Source organism: Alosa sapidissima, chromosome 8, assembly GCF_018492685.1.
Source record: "Alosa sapidissima isolate fAloSap1 chromosome 8, fAloSap1.pri, whole genome shotgun sequence".
NCBI classification, from domain to species: domain Eukaryota; kingdom Metazoa; phylum Chordata; class Actinopteri; order Clupeiformes; family Clupeidae; genus Alosa; species Alosa sapidissima.
The window spans coordinates 37,208,806-37,224,937 of NC_055964.1; positions in this window are offsets into that span (position 1 = coordinate 37,208,806).

A 16,132-nucleotide genomic window follows, 5' to 3' on the forward strand; every position below is an offset into this window, starting at 1 on the left:
AAGTGTTTTTATCTAGTTTTAGACACCTGTGCTAGCAACCTTAGCTTATAAATAAAATAATGATAAAATAAATATTAATACAAATTATAAAACAAACAAAAAGCCTAAAAACAGGTATGTGTGTGTTTCACATCAAATAAAAATATTTTCCTCTCATAACTTTTTTAAATCTGGCAAACTAGGTGTCAGGGAAAGCAACACCATTGGATTTTTATATCAAAATTTCAAAAGGCCATGGCTTGAAAGTGGTCAGAGATAAAGTCCTACTGTAAATATAAAAATCTTTGAGTATAAACAAAAGTTTATGAAGGGGGTAAATGTACCCATCACTGGATGGCAAGCACCTCAAATTATGCACCTTTCAGTAAATACTGGATGAACATATTTGAGCAGGTTTACTTTCCTTTTTTCATATTACCCACATAACAAATGAACAGGAAAACACCTAAGATGTATATGGTTTAGTGATGTATTACTAAACCACAAGGCCTACAATAAAGTATTCTGGTCAAATCAGTTCCTATCGCGGGTAATCTGAGCAGAAGTTCGCATCATATTGCGGGTGACTTTGTAGTTCTTTAGAGCCCTGTTTTTACTAGCCCTGCTGTCTGTACCACGTCCATTACGGACACGATTACCACTGCAACCTCCAAGCTATGTTGGGCAGAGGGTCGAAATAAGCATGGTATGCTTAGTGGACACCGTCGTATACACGCAAAGACGCACCTCCATTCACAGACGCACTGTGACTATCACTGTCAATAGACGATCGATCATAATCTACAAAAGGATATTCTCCTTCAGAATCAGAATAGGTGAATAACATAGCCTACCTAAGACTTCATCACAAATGAACGTTTTTCAACATTAGGTGTAGGCCTATTTCTGCTTCAATTTGTGCAAAACTATGGCCTGCATCACTTCCGCGTCATTACAAATGCACGTCTTTGTGTTTCTCGCGTGTAATACAAGTATTTCTGGAAACTTTGCGCAGTGATTTTGGGTTTTAATCAAGCTCTGGATGTCTAGCACATAGTGGAGCAGAGTAGGCTACAAATGAGATGTCACCATACTTGGATCTATCGTCTACTTTAATCAGTAAAAAATAGCCTCAAGGTCCGGATTACATTATTATTTTGACATACGTCGCGGGCCGGAATTGGGCAGGACGCGGGCCGGATTTGGCCCGCGGGCCGAGTGTTTGAGACCCCTGCTCTACTGCTACCTTCACCCCCTCACAAGACGCTAGGCCCTCACCACCCCTCCGTCGTCGACGTTCCCTCAGGGCTGCGGTGTCTCCTGCGTCCCCAGAACGGCATTGTTCTGAAAGCCCTCCGACTGCCCCCGGCCAACCCTCACCTCTCCAACGCAATCGCTGCGATTGCAGCGCTGAGCTCCTGAGATCGGAGGAGCAGAAGATCGCCGTTCTGAGGGGCATCAAGGATGAGCTGACAGCCCTGAGGGAGCAACAAGAGCGTCACCACCAGGAGACGATGGTGTATCGGCGCCAGAAAACGGCCTTGGCCGTTTCAAAGCCGTCGTTCATGGTACATCTCCCCACTGCCGAAGGTAAGTGCTAGTACTTTGAAAATGGGCTACATTATCTCATTCAAAAGATATAGCAGGGTGGCGCAATGGTATCACAACCAATTGCCATCCGGTGACCCGGGTTCGATTCTCGTTAGCTTACTTTGTTATGGGGAATTTTTTTATCAGTTTACATTAACACAATATATGATATTATAGTGAAATACTGCTTGCATGAAGTAACAGTAATGTTTTTTTTCCATCTTTTTACTGACACCTACCCCTTCTCCTTGTTAGGTCTCACGGGTGGCTTTTTTCTTTTGGGTGCCTTTCTTTTTGGTTAATTTGTTTGTTAGATTAGATTAGATTTAACTTTATTGTCATTGTGCAGAGTACAAAGACAACCAAATGCAGTTTGCATCTAACCAGAAGTGCCTAAAAAGCAGAAAAAGTGCAAAGTGATGTACAAAGTACAGTATATGGTGGTGCATTGACAGAACAAGATGTAGACAGTAGTGTAGTTGGTTACAGAAGGTGGTTTAGAGCAATACAGTATGGCAACTAAGCCATGCCTTGGTTTGTAGAACAGGTGTGTGAAATCAATGAAGGATAATTGCAATACAGTGGGAACATATTGATCATTATCTTTTAATTGCAACTCACAGATGTGGACCAATGGTAACTGTCGATCAATTAATCACAAGTAATACATGGGCCATTTCCTGTTACTCATAAAAGTTGTGGCAACAAGGGCTATCCAGCCCTCAACGTCCAGGTGGTGTGTGACCCCCGCGGAGTCTTCCTGGACATCGTGGCGAAGTGGCCAGGGGGCACGCACGACTCCTTCATGTGGGCCAACTCCGCACTCTGCCAGGTGGCAGAAGGTGGTGGCTTTGGGGGGTGCTGGCTCCTTGGAGACAGTGGCTACCCCTTGCGCCCCCTTACCTACTGACCCCCATCCAGGAGCCCAGCAGCGAGAGAAGCAGAGGTGCGCTACAACCAGGCCCATGGCCAGACCCGCGTTGTTGTGGAGAGGGCCCTGGGCATGTGGAAGCAGCGCTTCTGGTGGCCTGAAGCTCCATCCTGCCGAGGCGTGCTGTGTAGTTGTGGTGACAGCCGTGGCCTACTGGTTAGCGCTTCAGACCCCGACCAGTAGGCACGGCTGAAGTGCCCTTGAGCAAGGTACCTAACCATTCACTGCTCCCTGAGCGCCGCTGTTGTTGCAGGCAGCTCACTGCGCCGGGATTAGTGTGTGCTTCACCTCACTGTGTGTTCACTGTGTGCTGAGTGTGTTTCACTAATTCACGGATTGGGATAAATGCAGAGACCAAATTTCCCTCACGGGATCAAAAGAGTATATATACTTACTAATATACTTACTATACTATATACTTACACAACATGGCCCTTCAAGATGGCATCCCACTGGCGGCTGATGAGGAGCTGCTGCTGGAGGAGGTGGAAGAGGCCGTTCTAGCCGAATTAGTTGCACACATGTTTTGCCCCTAAACACCCACTCCCCTAGCCTCGTGAGACCATCCTTCTCCACCAGACCACCAGCTTTCAAGGTTTCACTCGCAGATCAGTCTGGCAACTTTTCGTTAAAGAGAATTTGGAGCAGTTCACCAAACGAACGTCCAATCAGCGTTGGCTTTGAGGCAGGTTGAGGTGTGACGCAACGAACAACATGACGGCATCCACAGATGAGATGAGCATAGCTATCGCAAAGTTTTATTCAAATTAGAAAGTATTCCTGGGTAAGCTGTGAATTAAGCTATGAGTCTCAGCCATGCAGCTGGGAGGTATGAACGACACAGACATCCTCAACGGCCGATTCCAGTTCATAATGGAGGAATATACTTTCTTCAGAAGTGTAGGGCCGTGAAAACTTGATGGGAATTGTCGTTGATTAGGTTCATGTCACATACAAATGGTAAGTTAAAACATCTTAACGTTAGTTACGTTACCTAAATTAATTGTATGTTAAACGAAGGCATTAGAAGAACACTTTGTTCATCTAACTGGTTGATTTGGCCCGTCAATAATAGACAGATGGTTTATCCAATCAGCTAACCAGTATTTCCGCCCCTTCCCAAAAGTTCTTCAATGAAAAGTTCCCAGATGGATATGCGGAGCAAATCCATCTGGCGGAGTCAGGTTACCACTCCCTACTTTTTTTGCTCTTTTGTTTTCCCCCCCCTTTTGCTTTGCTTGTGTTGGTTTATTATAATTTTCCCCCTTTTGTTTCTGCTTTTTGCATTTCTTTTAGTTTGTTGTTTTGTGTTTTTTTTTAAATACTTAACTTTCCCACCATCACTTTCTCCATGATTCCTCCCACACACACACGTTTCCCATGAGCCATGACATCAAAATACATACACAGATTGAAAATCACAAAGCAAAGGCAACTTACCATTTTTTCGCCTCCCATGACATGACGCATACCTGGGCTATGAAGCACAAGTTAAATCAGTGAAAATCATGTCACGCTTTGACACTAACCACAGCACTCTGCATGCTCACTTATCCGCCACGTCCCAGAGGTGTTAAAGTTCTACAAGCGAGAGGCTACTCAACTTCACCGCAGCATTCTCCAATGTCATTGTACCAACATAATTCAGCTATGTGTTCAAAAATCAACATTGTATAATACTTAAGAGTAGCCTAACTGATACACCGGCTAAACATTGCTTATGATCAGACAAGATATAACATCAACCCCATTCCACAGGCATACTCGCCTTCCAACTATCGAGTGTAGAACCTGTAACCACTACCATGTAAAGCACACACGCTACTGTCTGCCACAGCACAGTCACTTCACCACAGCATTATGGGCTAGGCTACATGAATTCCAGGAACTGTTAGCTATGTTTATGATTAGCAGATGCTTCATCCAAACACACTTAACATACGACTACAATGTAACGTTATCCTTTCATAACAAATACAATGCTAGCCTCACATAACAATACCGTTGGTGTAACGGAGGCAGACTGAGCTAGCGTGCTAGTTGCCCGTGTAAATCCTTAAGAATGCTTCTAAGCGCTGAATTGGAAGCCTGGGCTTTTAGCTCAATGGTTAGAGCATTTGTCTCCCATGCCGGTGTGTGTGTCAAGGTGGCGGGTTTGAGGCCCGTGAGCGGCGAACAAACCAACCTTGTGACATTAGCATTGAAAAGGTTTTGCACCAGATAACGTAACGGGTGTTTGAAAGAATCCGTCAAGTCAAGTCGGCTTTATTGTCAATTTCTTTACATGCACTGGTCATACAAAGAATTGAAATTTCGTTTCTTACTTTCCCATGCAGACATAGACATACTTTAGATATAGCCATAGACAATAAAAAATAGAAATATACAGACATACCACATACAGACATTAAAGTGCGAGACTGAAATATAGAACATATATCAAAATATCGAAATATAGAATATATAAATAAAAAAAATAGAGGTAGTTGTGTTGTATATTTACATAGTCCTAGCGTAACCTTCTGACAGAGTAGTAGTAGCAGCAGCATTGTGGCAGAGTGATAAATAACATTTACATGAAGTTTAAACTTGTGCTTGTGTGTACTGTATATTTACATTGTACTGTATATTTACAGTGTACTGTATATCCGTGCTGACACATTAGCATTAGGCTACATGTAAATTCACGAATAATAACAACATAGATGATTGCGGTCACCATAATACTTCACCACGGACTGCTCTGTTGTAGGCTAACACCACAAAACTTCCCTTTCCACTGTACCACATAACGTTGTCCCATAATGTGTGATCGTTGCCTCCAGCAATGCTATGGTATCGTATCCCACAGCAATGTAATTGGATCGTTTAATGGCTACCTCTCCTACATCTGTCCGCTGCGTGTTCAGTCATCAGGGTTACGTCGTCTCGAGCAACTATGCTTCTTACTACTTACTACAGGTCGAGAGGTGTAGCTGTAACTACACAACTTTACGATAGTGGTTGCGAACGTTAGTTGCTACTATGGTTTTGGGAAACACTGACGTAGTGTAACGATGCATCGTACTATGTATGTTCCACCACCATAGTTCAAACTATCATTTTGGGAAACAATTGTGTCGTACTTACATAGTTTAAACCATGTTAGTTGCTAACGTAGTTAGCAATGATGCTTTTGGGAAATGCACTCCTGGCTAGTAGAGATGGTCCTGTCATCAGTGCAACAAAACGAACTTTATTGTTAACGAGAAGCTCATGGTAGGCTAACAAGATATCCACATGAATTCTATTAACGTTAAGTCTACCACTAACGTTATGTAAACCACACAATAACAATACGGCTGTTGTTACTGATAGGCCTTTTTTGACAGAGGAAGAATATTAGCGGAGAGATTTTATCTTCAAAGTAGTCAAAGCCCATATTAATGCAAATTGTCTCTTAACTAAGTCACACTTGTTTTATATTTCCTTTTAGATTTACTTGAATACTGTGTAATGTAGGCTACCTGAGTTTGAACGTGATACAAAAGTAGACCTATAATTATTGCAAGTTGCACTAGGCTATACTTTTTGTATTGGTTTTTATAAAAGATGTTTGTGAAATTTGCACAGTAAAAGTTCTGTATTTTCTATGCATTCTAATTCATTAGGATCATGGGTGGCTCTTTTTAAACGGCAGAATTTGACCATCCTAAGTCAATCTACTGCAGTAATTCCTTTCTCAACCAGTAGAAAATGCTGAACACCTGATTATGCATGAAAAAAAGTAATATACTGTGAAACCGTTCACATTTTTGGTCATACCGCCCAGCACTACTGTATCATCAGCTTTAAGTATTCAGAAAAAAGCTGTAACATCAAGTTAAAATCCCATTTCGACATAGAAATATGACACTGGTCATTCACATTCTTTTGATTTGTAGGCTATGAAGAAAACCACCATTCTCATGAAGAAGAAAATGCCTGAAGACCTGAAGAAAAAGTCAGACAATGAGGTAGGGCTCCCATGATGGATACCCATCACCAGTGTGTATGCTCAGCATTCTGCAACAGTTAAGCTAGTGATAATGAACCTTCATGTAATCTGCTTGTCTATAGCATTCTGCAACAGTTAAGCTAGTGATAATGAACCTTCACGTTATCTGCTTGTCTATAGGATACCTTAGCGATGTCTCCATGTGATTCACAGGATTTGGTAATACTGTTGCTTTCAAATGCTTCTATGCCCACCATCTAGTCTACATATTTCTCTGTGATGTGGGTGTCATTTAAAGGTGCTCTAAGCGATGTTGGGCAGCATCACTTCTGTTGACGTTCAAACTAAACAGAGAGCTAGCGCGCTACTCGTAAGGGCAGCCGTGGCCTACTGGTTAGCACTTTGTTTGACATCGCTTAGAGAACCTTTAACTCTAAAGTCTACTTTAGATCATATCATGAACATACTGAAACAACATACTGAAAACATTTGCTATTTTTATTAATTAACATTAATGTCATACTGCTGATCTATCTGTCTGTAGGATACCTCAGGGGGACCCCCTGAAAAAAACTAAAAGAAGAGTGGTGTCAGACGATGAGGTAGGACTCCCATGAAAAAATACCTTTTATGCAACATTTAGGTCCAGTTAAATTATTGCTGAAGAGATACAAGCTCATACAATGACAATGGAAATCAGACAAGCTTAAATTAAAAGTCATGACTATGGCTTGGCTAACTTTAAACTTCATTCATTCATTTATAAAGCAGTGTTTTGACTTTTTTGACGGCATGGTACACATTACCGATAGTATTACTATATTTTCCTTTAGAATGTTATATTGAGTAGTGACTTGCCCTCCAGTGTGCTCTTTGGTCTTGCCCTCCAGTGTGCTCCCAGTTTACGCCTTTTTCGGTCACGGGGGAACTGAAATTTTTTTCAGTAATTGATGTTATTTTTTTAATCAGTTTATTGTAAGTTCATTGTGCGACTTGAGTAACGTGCAGTAACGGGGTGTCGGCAATGATAACGGCGTTATAGTGACAGTCAAAGTAATTAGTTAGATTACTCGTTACTGAAAAAAGTAACGGCGTTAGTAACTGTTATACTGTTTAACTATAAATGGTGTATAGTACTGTTTAACAATAAATGGTGCATTCATTGTCACTTTATGGTTACTGAGTCTAAACGGTAGCCTAGAAATCTAGACGCAAATTAAACTTCTATCAGGCCAATTAAATTGTGTATAGAGTCGTTAGGCGGGCTTAACATAATGATTGATGGCAGAGTTGTAACGGTTTGGCTTGAATTCCCTGCTACTTGAAAACAAATAAGATAATGTTGCTGTTGGCCAATAGTGTGACACGAGTTAAGCTTGTTTTAAGATGGCAAAAGATTGAACTAGCCAACTAGCTCCGCTGGTGGGAAAACGCATGGCACTCAGTGCTGTCCTATTGCGTGCAGAGGTAATTTGAAAGACACCCGATTATCCCGCCCCTCGGACTGAGCACTGCGAACGTGGAGTGCCCAGACCCTACATTTTAATGTGGGTCTGGCTCGTCAGGCTAGTTTTTTCCACTATTTCCTCCACTATGTCAATATGGTTCTGATGCATAATGGGGTAGCTCAGAACATTTGATTCCCTAGTTGGCCAAACTCTCTCTACGGCTCTGAGGAATACACTCTATGTACGGAACGCTCTTGAAATGGCTCATTTTCTAAACGCTGTCTGGTGTTGTCGAATTGATGGAGATGTTTTCGTTAGTGCTTGTGTTTTATTTATTTTCAAATGTTCTTTTTTTTTATTTGCATAAGTTACAGATAGTTTGCACCCGTCGGCCACTACAATATGATTAGCCTAAGGTACTTAATGAATATGTCCAGAGATTCATTGATGTCTTTCCTTCATATTCAGGATTCTGATTTATCGGGGGATGAAGGAGTGGTCCCTCAACAAATACATAAGGAGTTGTTGGAGGACTACCAAAACCTTAAAAAAAAAAAAATAGAGACTGTTGACAGAATTGCGTGATCTTCAAAAGAGGTACTTACTTAACAGTTGTTTTCATTAATTACATTTCCTGAAGGAAATGGATTTTGGATGAGTAATTATGCTAGTAGTCATGAGCATTATTGTTGTGTTTACCATTGAATTTAAACAACAATTGTTTGCAGGAAGTGTTGAGCATTAAGTTGTTTGTTAAATTACATTATACAACAGTTATTGTGCACATATAGGGCCCTATCTTATACTCGGCGCATAGTAGCAAGGTTTAGTGGAATCCTGGGTTTGCATACACAGTTTTGTGTGCAAGCAGATTCCTTCTGCAAAGCCCTCACTTGCCGAAAAAATACCAACACCCTGTTTGACGTTGCGCTCCATTGGATTTTGTAACGGTGGTCGTTATCGGAAAAATAAGTTCCAACAGGCGTACCGGACCCCAACGCACCAGCGGAGGGTTCTTGATTCGCCCTGAAGGGACTTATTTTATCGTTTACCGGTGTTCCATCATTATCCCGTTTATTATGCGGCTACTTCCAAAACTAAAATAAATAAACTCCACACTCTCTTTACATTTATTTGTTACCGTTTCGTCGTGGCTTTTGCAGAAACAAATAGTTCACAACACACGCTGAAACTGAATCAAACATTCTTTAGAACACAGCGGATAGTCCGGCAGCCAAATGCCATAATTTAGGTGAACCAGTTTAGATAGATAGATAGATACTTTATTGATCCCCAAAAGGGAAATTCAAGACATTAGAGAGAGGGTGCCTGGTGATATTGGGCAATTCTCAATATTAAGACTTTCTTGTCCAATGTGTTAAATATAAGACGAGGCACTACAGGTGAATAGGGTAAACAAATTAACTAGCAGATATCACACCATTGACAGTGGGAATTATGTGTTTCAGCGGTAATTACATGAATTTATATTACCGCAGAACGTCGGGAGATCCCATTCAAGTCAATGGAGCACTCTACTAGCATTGTAAAGATCAGTATAATAATGGGGTGTCACACCCAAAACACACCCATGACTAATTAAAGGTGCTCTAAGCGATGCCACACGTTTTTTAGGCTAAAACATTTTCTGTCACTTACTGCAAACATCACCTAAAGCCCTCCTTACACTGACAGACTTTGGAAAGATTTGGAAAATATTTTTGAAAGACTACAGTCTGACCCTCTGACATCTAAAGTCAAGTAATGGAGTTTTAGGTCACAGACTATGATTTTGCAATGACTAGGGATCTTGCAGGGTCACTATTTACAAGACTGCAACTAGATTCCTTTAAATTATTACCCATCGTGCAATAGATACACAGGAGCTGAAATGATAGCCTACTGAACTCCGCGTGGAAGAGCCGACTAAAGATGTAGGCTATAAGAAACGAAATAACAAATGATCATATTCATGGGTTTCATCAGGTCCCTTGCTACAGCTGTCGCCTACTTTGCCCCTTCCTGTTTGGTGTTGGAGAGAAGTCACTATTTGCATGAGCCACGACTAGAAAGACTTGTGATAATATCAAACATGTTTGATTCCAGTACAACTCCCATGATTTCTGTCTGACTTTGGAAATTTAGTCGCCGACTGTGAAAACAGACCAAAATCGTACAATGTAAGGCCGCCATAACCAACCGCTAGCTGTCTGTGTCCTGAATACACTATAAAAAAAAACGCGATCTCTGTGGACAGCCCAGGCTCCAAAAACAACCTGGGCAAACCTAGCCCATACAAACATAACAAACTGTTCCAGCAAATCACAGACGAGATGCGCGTTTAGGAGAGTTTCTATTGCACAGGAGCAGCACGGGAGGGAGGGGGAGGAAGTAGCGAGCTAGCTCTCAGTTTTGTTTGAAAGTCAACAGAAGTGACGTTACCCAGCACGTTACAGAGCACCTTTAAGATAAAATAAAAAAAAAACCACAATTTGATGTTTGGAACTTAATGAGTTGGAATTGGATCTTTACTCTTTTTCCCCTCTTACAGTAGATACATCTTGGCGATGGAGCATGTGTCCTCTGGGTCATGGACATGGATTCAGGGGTCAAAAACGACTCTAGACTCTGCAAGGACCTGTGTGTTGCAGTCCGAGGTTCTTAGACTACGGTCCACTGAGGGAAGATCTGCAACAGGATGAAATCACAAGGAGCTGTGGCCAAACCTCCTCTAACGTCAGGCAGTTAAAGGTCTAACTGGGAGTGTCCCCTTACGTCACTAAATAAATTTTCTCTCTTAACAAGCAATAAGCAGATAAACATAATTGTGTTTACTGTATCATTGTCCATAATCATGTATGATACCAATGAATCATTCTTTAAGACAGTGGTTCTCAAACTTTTTCTTTCATTCCCCACTTTGATCAAGGGGGCATTCTCGAGCCCCACCTGTCCCTCATCGCTCTAAGAAAGTGGTAGGTCAAGCTTAAAATTGTCAAATTTATTGAAATAATGACAAGTTATAAATATATCCTCCTCAACAGAGTTAAAGTCAGCTGGTGCTGCAGATATAATAATAAATAAATACATAACACATATTTCTGTTTTCCAGCAACATATTAGGAAGCATAGGCCATTTTACAGCATTGTACAATATATTCAATGAAATGAACATGCTGCATTAAATAGATCCATAATCCAGTCATACTGACCACTGCTGTTGGGAAATATTTTTGAAATAAACTTTGCAGGGATGTGATGTAGGCCTACTGTTTAACCCTTAAAGGAGTACCGTCACACCGGTGTGACGGGAATGTTGGGAAATGAATGTTCTAAAGAATATCTGGGTTCATTGAATTCAACATAGAATTTTAGAACCTTCAATTGTTGCGGAACTTAGAATGTTCAAAAACCTACACCTTTAAGGGTTAATACATGGGATCACAAGAGTGGCTCCCAATCAGACGTTTCAGCGATTTCGCTCAGAAATCTCAAAGGCATAATACTGTCGCGATCGAGGCGCCTGTCCCATACTCAAGTTTTTTTGGCGAATGCAGTAATCTTATTTGCTAGGTGAGGTAGGTGCTTGTCTTTGCCTTGTAACTGGACATTTAACTCGAATGTGTCGCTAAGATATATCAAATATATCGCTAAGATAGGCCAGCTTCGTCAAGAAATGTTCATTAGTGAACGTGCTTGCAGATTCAAACATGCGCTCTTCCTCCAAGAAGAGGCGACTCGGAGCTCAAGCACGCACGACAGCACTTTACCTCGGGAAAGCCACCTTGCCTCGCTGTGAAACAGTACAGCCTTTTGGTCAGCTACCATCTCTTCGCAAAGTGCGGAGAATAGACGCGCTTTTAAGGGCCGGGTTTTGATGAAATTCACCACTCTCACAACAACGTTCAAAATCTCATGTAGGTCGGGACTAACTGCCTTGACATGAGCGCTTTCCCTGTGAATAACACAGTGCGTCCATTGCGCATTGGGTGCTACCTGGGCCCAAGCTACAGATAAACAGGAGTTTTTTTTATTTATTTTCACGTCAGTTCGCGCCCCACCTGGCATGTCTCCGCGCCCCACAGTTTGAGAAACGCTGCTTTAAGACATGGAATTAATAATTTAATTAGGCCCTAGTCTGTGAACCGAGCTAGCTTAAAAAGCTATACAAGTGGATGGCAGTAGCTATGGCAATATGCTATGCGCTAGAGTTCCAAATAGTGGTGGGTCGGTCGCGAACGGGTCTTTAAAATGAACCGACCTGAACTGATTCGCTGAATCACACTGACCTAGTGCTGCTGTGAATACCTATGGCCCAGCGTCCTAGGGCGAGAGCCAAACCAATCGTATGCTGTTGTCTGTATTGTTTCTAAAATGTTCTCATCGAATTAGCCAATGAAAGGCAGGAAAGAATAGCAACTGTTTCCATGGAAAAAAACAACAAATGGGCTAGTGAGAGCATACGATAAAAAAAGAACGATAATGGTTTACATTAACAATATCAGTTTTACATTTCAATATTGGCATTTACATTTAACTATCTGTTTAATGGTAAATGTATGCGGTCTTTGTATTTTCTGTGTCATGCCAGGTTAATAAAATAATTGAATGTCTCTTTAATCCGTCTCGTTCGTTCGTTCGTTCAGTCGTTCTCGTTCAGTCCGTCCTTCGTTCTTGGTTAGCCCAGAGTGATTATGGCTCTGTAGCCTAGGCAAAATGGGGACTTTTCATCAATATAATCTTTCTGCCAAGCCTTTAAACATGTTTGTCGCATACTGGGTCTTTGTTCCTTTATGAATTAACACATTTTTAAAAAGCCTAGTCTACTCTGTTTACCTTCAATATGTCAATTTAATGTCAAGGTGAATGAACACAGCTACTGCTGCTTTGTCTAAAAGTACACATAATCATGAAGTTGCAGCTATATGTTTGCTGCTACAACTAGTGTTGTATTGACCTTTGCACGATCGTTTGTGAACGAGGAGCTGAGAACCTGCATTCCATGATTCACCGCTGAACTACGTTGTACCGGAAATGCGACTGAACGAACGAATGATTCAGAACGAATCATCTTGGCGAACTGGGTAATGAGAACAAACAAAAAATTAACCACTAGTTCTCAACCGGTCGGGTCGGCATATAAGCAAATGACTCGGGTCGAGTAGGACCTCGGGCTTAATCTTTTCCGCTCATTGAAAAAAAAATATATTAATCATCGCTGCTCACCGTAAAGAAAGTCTGGCTGCTGCGTGCAACGTGCATCATGGAGAGGGGCGGGGGCAGACCTGACGCCGCTGTGTGCACGCCTTTAGCCTGGAGAAGATGGAGTTGGTGAAAAGTAAACTTGCCGCAGGTGAATTCACCGTCGCTACTACAGGAGTGGGAAAATCAGAAGTCTGGAAAGTGTTTGGAGTGGTGCTGGATTCTGATGGAAATTCTACAGGTTATGTGCCATGCTCAAAATGCAAGGTGCTGATGAAATATGTGACCCTGCAAGGCAAAACCAGTCGCTTTGGTAAAATTTACAAAATTAAGTGATTGTGTTCACATGAACAGCCATAAACTAAGCTTTCCAACGACATGTATATCGAGGGTATTGCAAAAAGTATCGCTAAGATAACCGCATCCAAATTTGGCATGGTTCTTCCATCACCATACGCCAGAAGAGGAGAAAATCACTGTTTTAAGTAAATTGTCACGCTAATGTATTGAATCTTCACCTAAATAACGTCAGGGTTTAACAGTCAAAACGTATGTTTTACGTCGGGCCGCTGGCCGGGTTCGGGCAGATAGTTCATGTTGATGTGTCGGGTTACATCGGGTCCGGGCTTTAAAAGCCACGGGCCGGGTCGAGTTGTAATTTTCAGGTCTGTTGAGGACTCTACTATGCGCTAACAAGTGACTTATAGTGTAAGACCTAATAGTGTAAGAAATTACACTTCTCTGTTTAAAATGTTACTTTAGCTAAAAGGCTAGCTAGCAAGAGGATATAGTAAATGGGAGCAGCATGATATTAAGTTATTTTTTTTCCAAATCCAAACGTTTAAAAAATTACACTATTAGGCTGTTACGGCCGGCTCATTAGCCGCAACATAGTATGGAGATGGACATCAGAGTTTATAAAAAAATATATAATATATATATATTCAACAAATATATATACATTCTAAAATCTAGGGACTCCGTATAAAAGACCCACACACCCAAGAGCACTGCTCGCTCCCGGTGTGGTGAAAAAAATGCCAACCCCTGAAGGTCAACGCAGGAGCTTCTTATCCACAACTTCAGGTGTACACAATTATGCTGATTTTGCCCATGCACCACCCAAAGGCTGCTGCACTGTCACTGTAGGGCCAGTGGGCTTAAAATGATCACAAACACATCTTATTTTGGGAGGTGCTCTTCCAGATGATATTGACCCCTGATAAAATACTGTAACAAACTGCAAAGTTGTCTCAGAATGGTTTTATTGGTTACGCACCAAAACACACGAACGTCATTACACAGACAACACAAGGGAGGTCAATTAAACAAGCACGATACACAAACGGGGTAGTCACATACAATACACAGGGTAAACACATGAGGTACAACATAAAGAAAGACTATACCAGCTAACACATACATGACAAGGTAAACGCAATTACTCTCACTAAAACTAACATTAACATTACACACATACACTGCACAGGACTATGGGAGTTCAGTCATGAACCAGCTAGGCTCAGTTCACTACAATACAAATATAGAGAAAAGGATATTGACTTACATGTAGACAGACTATAACTCAGCACAACAACAAATTCAACCCAAAAACAATCATGAACATTTTGCACAACATCTACATCAAATATCCAAGTGAGTTTTAAATGTGAGTGCTACCCAAAAACTGTTTATTACAATACTGAAATCGGAGGAAAACGCACTAAGATCTTTCCAAATGACTGCTGTATTCATGGTTAACGTTACCAAAGAAGGAAAGCAATCTTGCAACTAGCATAGTGTCACCTGCCCCCGAACTCCATCATACGTTTTCTGTTTGTAATGCCAAATCATGTTGATTTGATGGCCACCATGGCTGCCCTAACGTTAATAGTTAAAGCGAATAATTTTTCAATAGTGCCATTTAGTTGATAATTATTCTGGTGACTGCCGAAGTTCCTAGAACACACTTACTTTACAGTTTTGCTTCTCCGTCAAATATTTGGTGCCATGTTTTAACACACCAACATAGATAGCGTTAAAGTTAGCTGATGTTTCGCCATGCAAGACTACAACAGCATGCTAGTCATTGTGGCAACTGGCAAGATTTAAGATTAAAGGAACACGCCACCCAATGTCAGTAGTAATATATGTTCTTACCTTAACTTTAACGAGTTGAGTCATACCTCTCCCGTGTCGGTACGTGCACTCAAGCGCTCTGGTGCGTGGCATGAATGTGTTAGCATGTTGCTATGCTAGCGGGCTCAGACGTAGAAGTAATCAAAAACATCCACGTTTTCCCGACTTAAATACAGTTACACGAGTAGTTGATTAAAATGTCTACGGTCAAACAACATGAAACGTGGCAATTTTCCAAGCGAATAAGCAGGAGAACTACAATGTTTGGCGCAATAGCACTTGGGAGTACTTCGACCTAGCGTAGTAATATTAACTAGAAATGCAATTCCAAGGAATTACCAGTGCATGAAAATGCTAAAGTTGTGATGTAAAATATCATGTATAGTTAAAACAGATAATACAGAGATGGTTACTACGGTGATGCTAGGATAGACATGGTGGTTGCATAGCTTAATAAAAGTTGATAGTTTAAAAGTAGACTGTTTAAAAGCTGAATGTAGATAGTTTAAAAGTTGTTGATAGACAGTAGATAGTTTAAAAGTTGTTGATAGACAGCTAGTTTAATAGATAGTTTAATGATAGTTTAAAAGTAGACCGTTTAAAAGTTGAAGGTAAATAGTTTAAAAGTTGTTGACAGACTGGAAGTTGAATGAATGTTGATATTCAAATAGTTTAATGGCTGTGTATAGGTAGATATTTGACGATAACTGAAAGTTGGAATGGCTCTAATGTTTGCTAGCAGTTATGCTAAGATTTTTAACTATGCTAACCATGTTACTTAGCTAATGTTTTATAGCAATGCTAACCATGCTACTTAGCTAACTTAACTAACATTTTCTAGCAGTTTTGCTAACTATGCTAGCAATG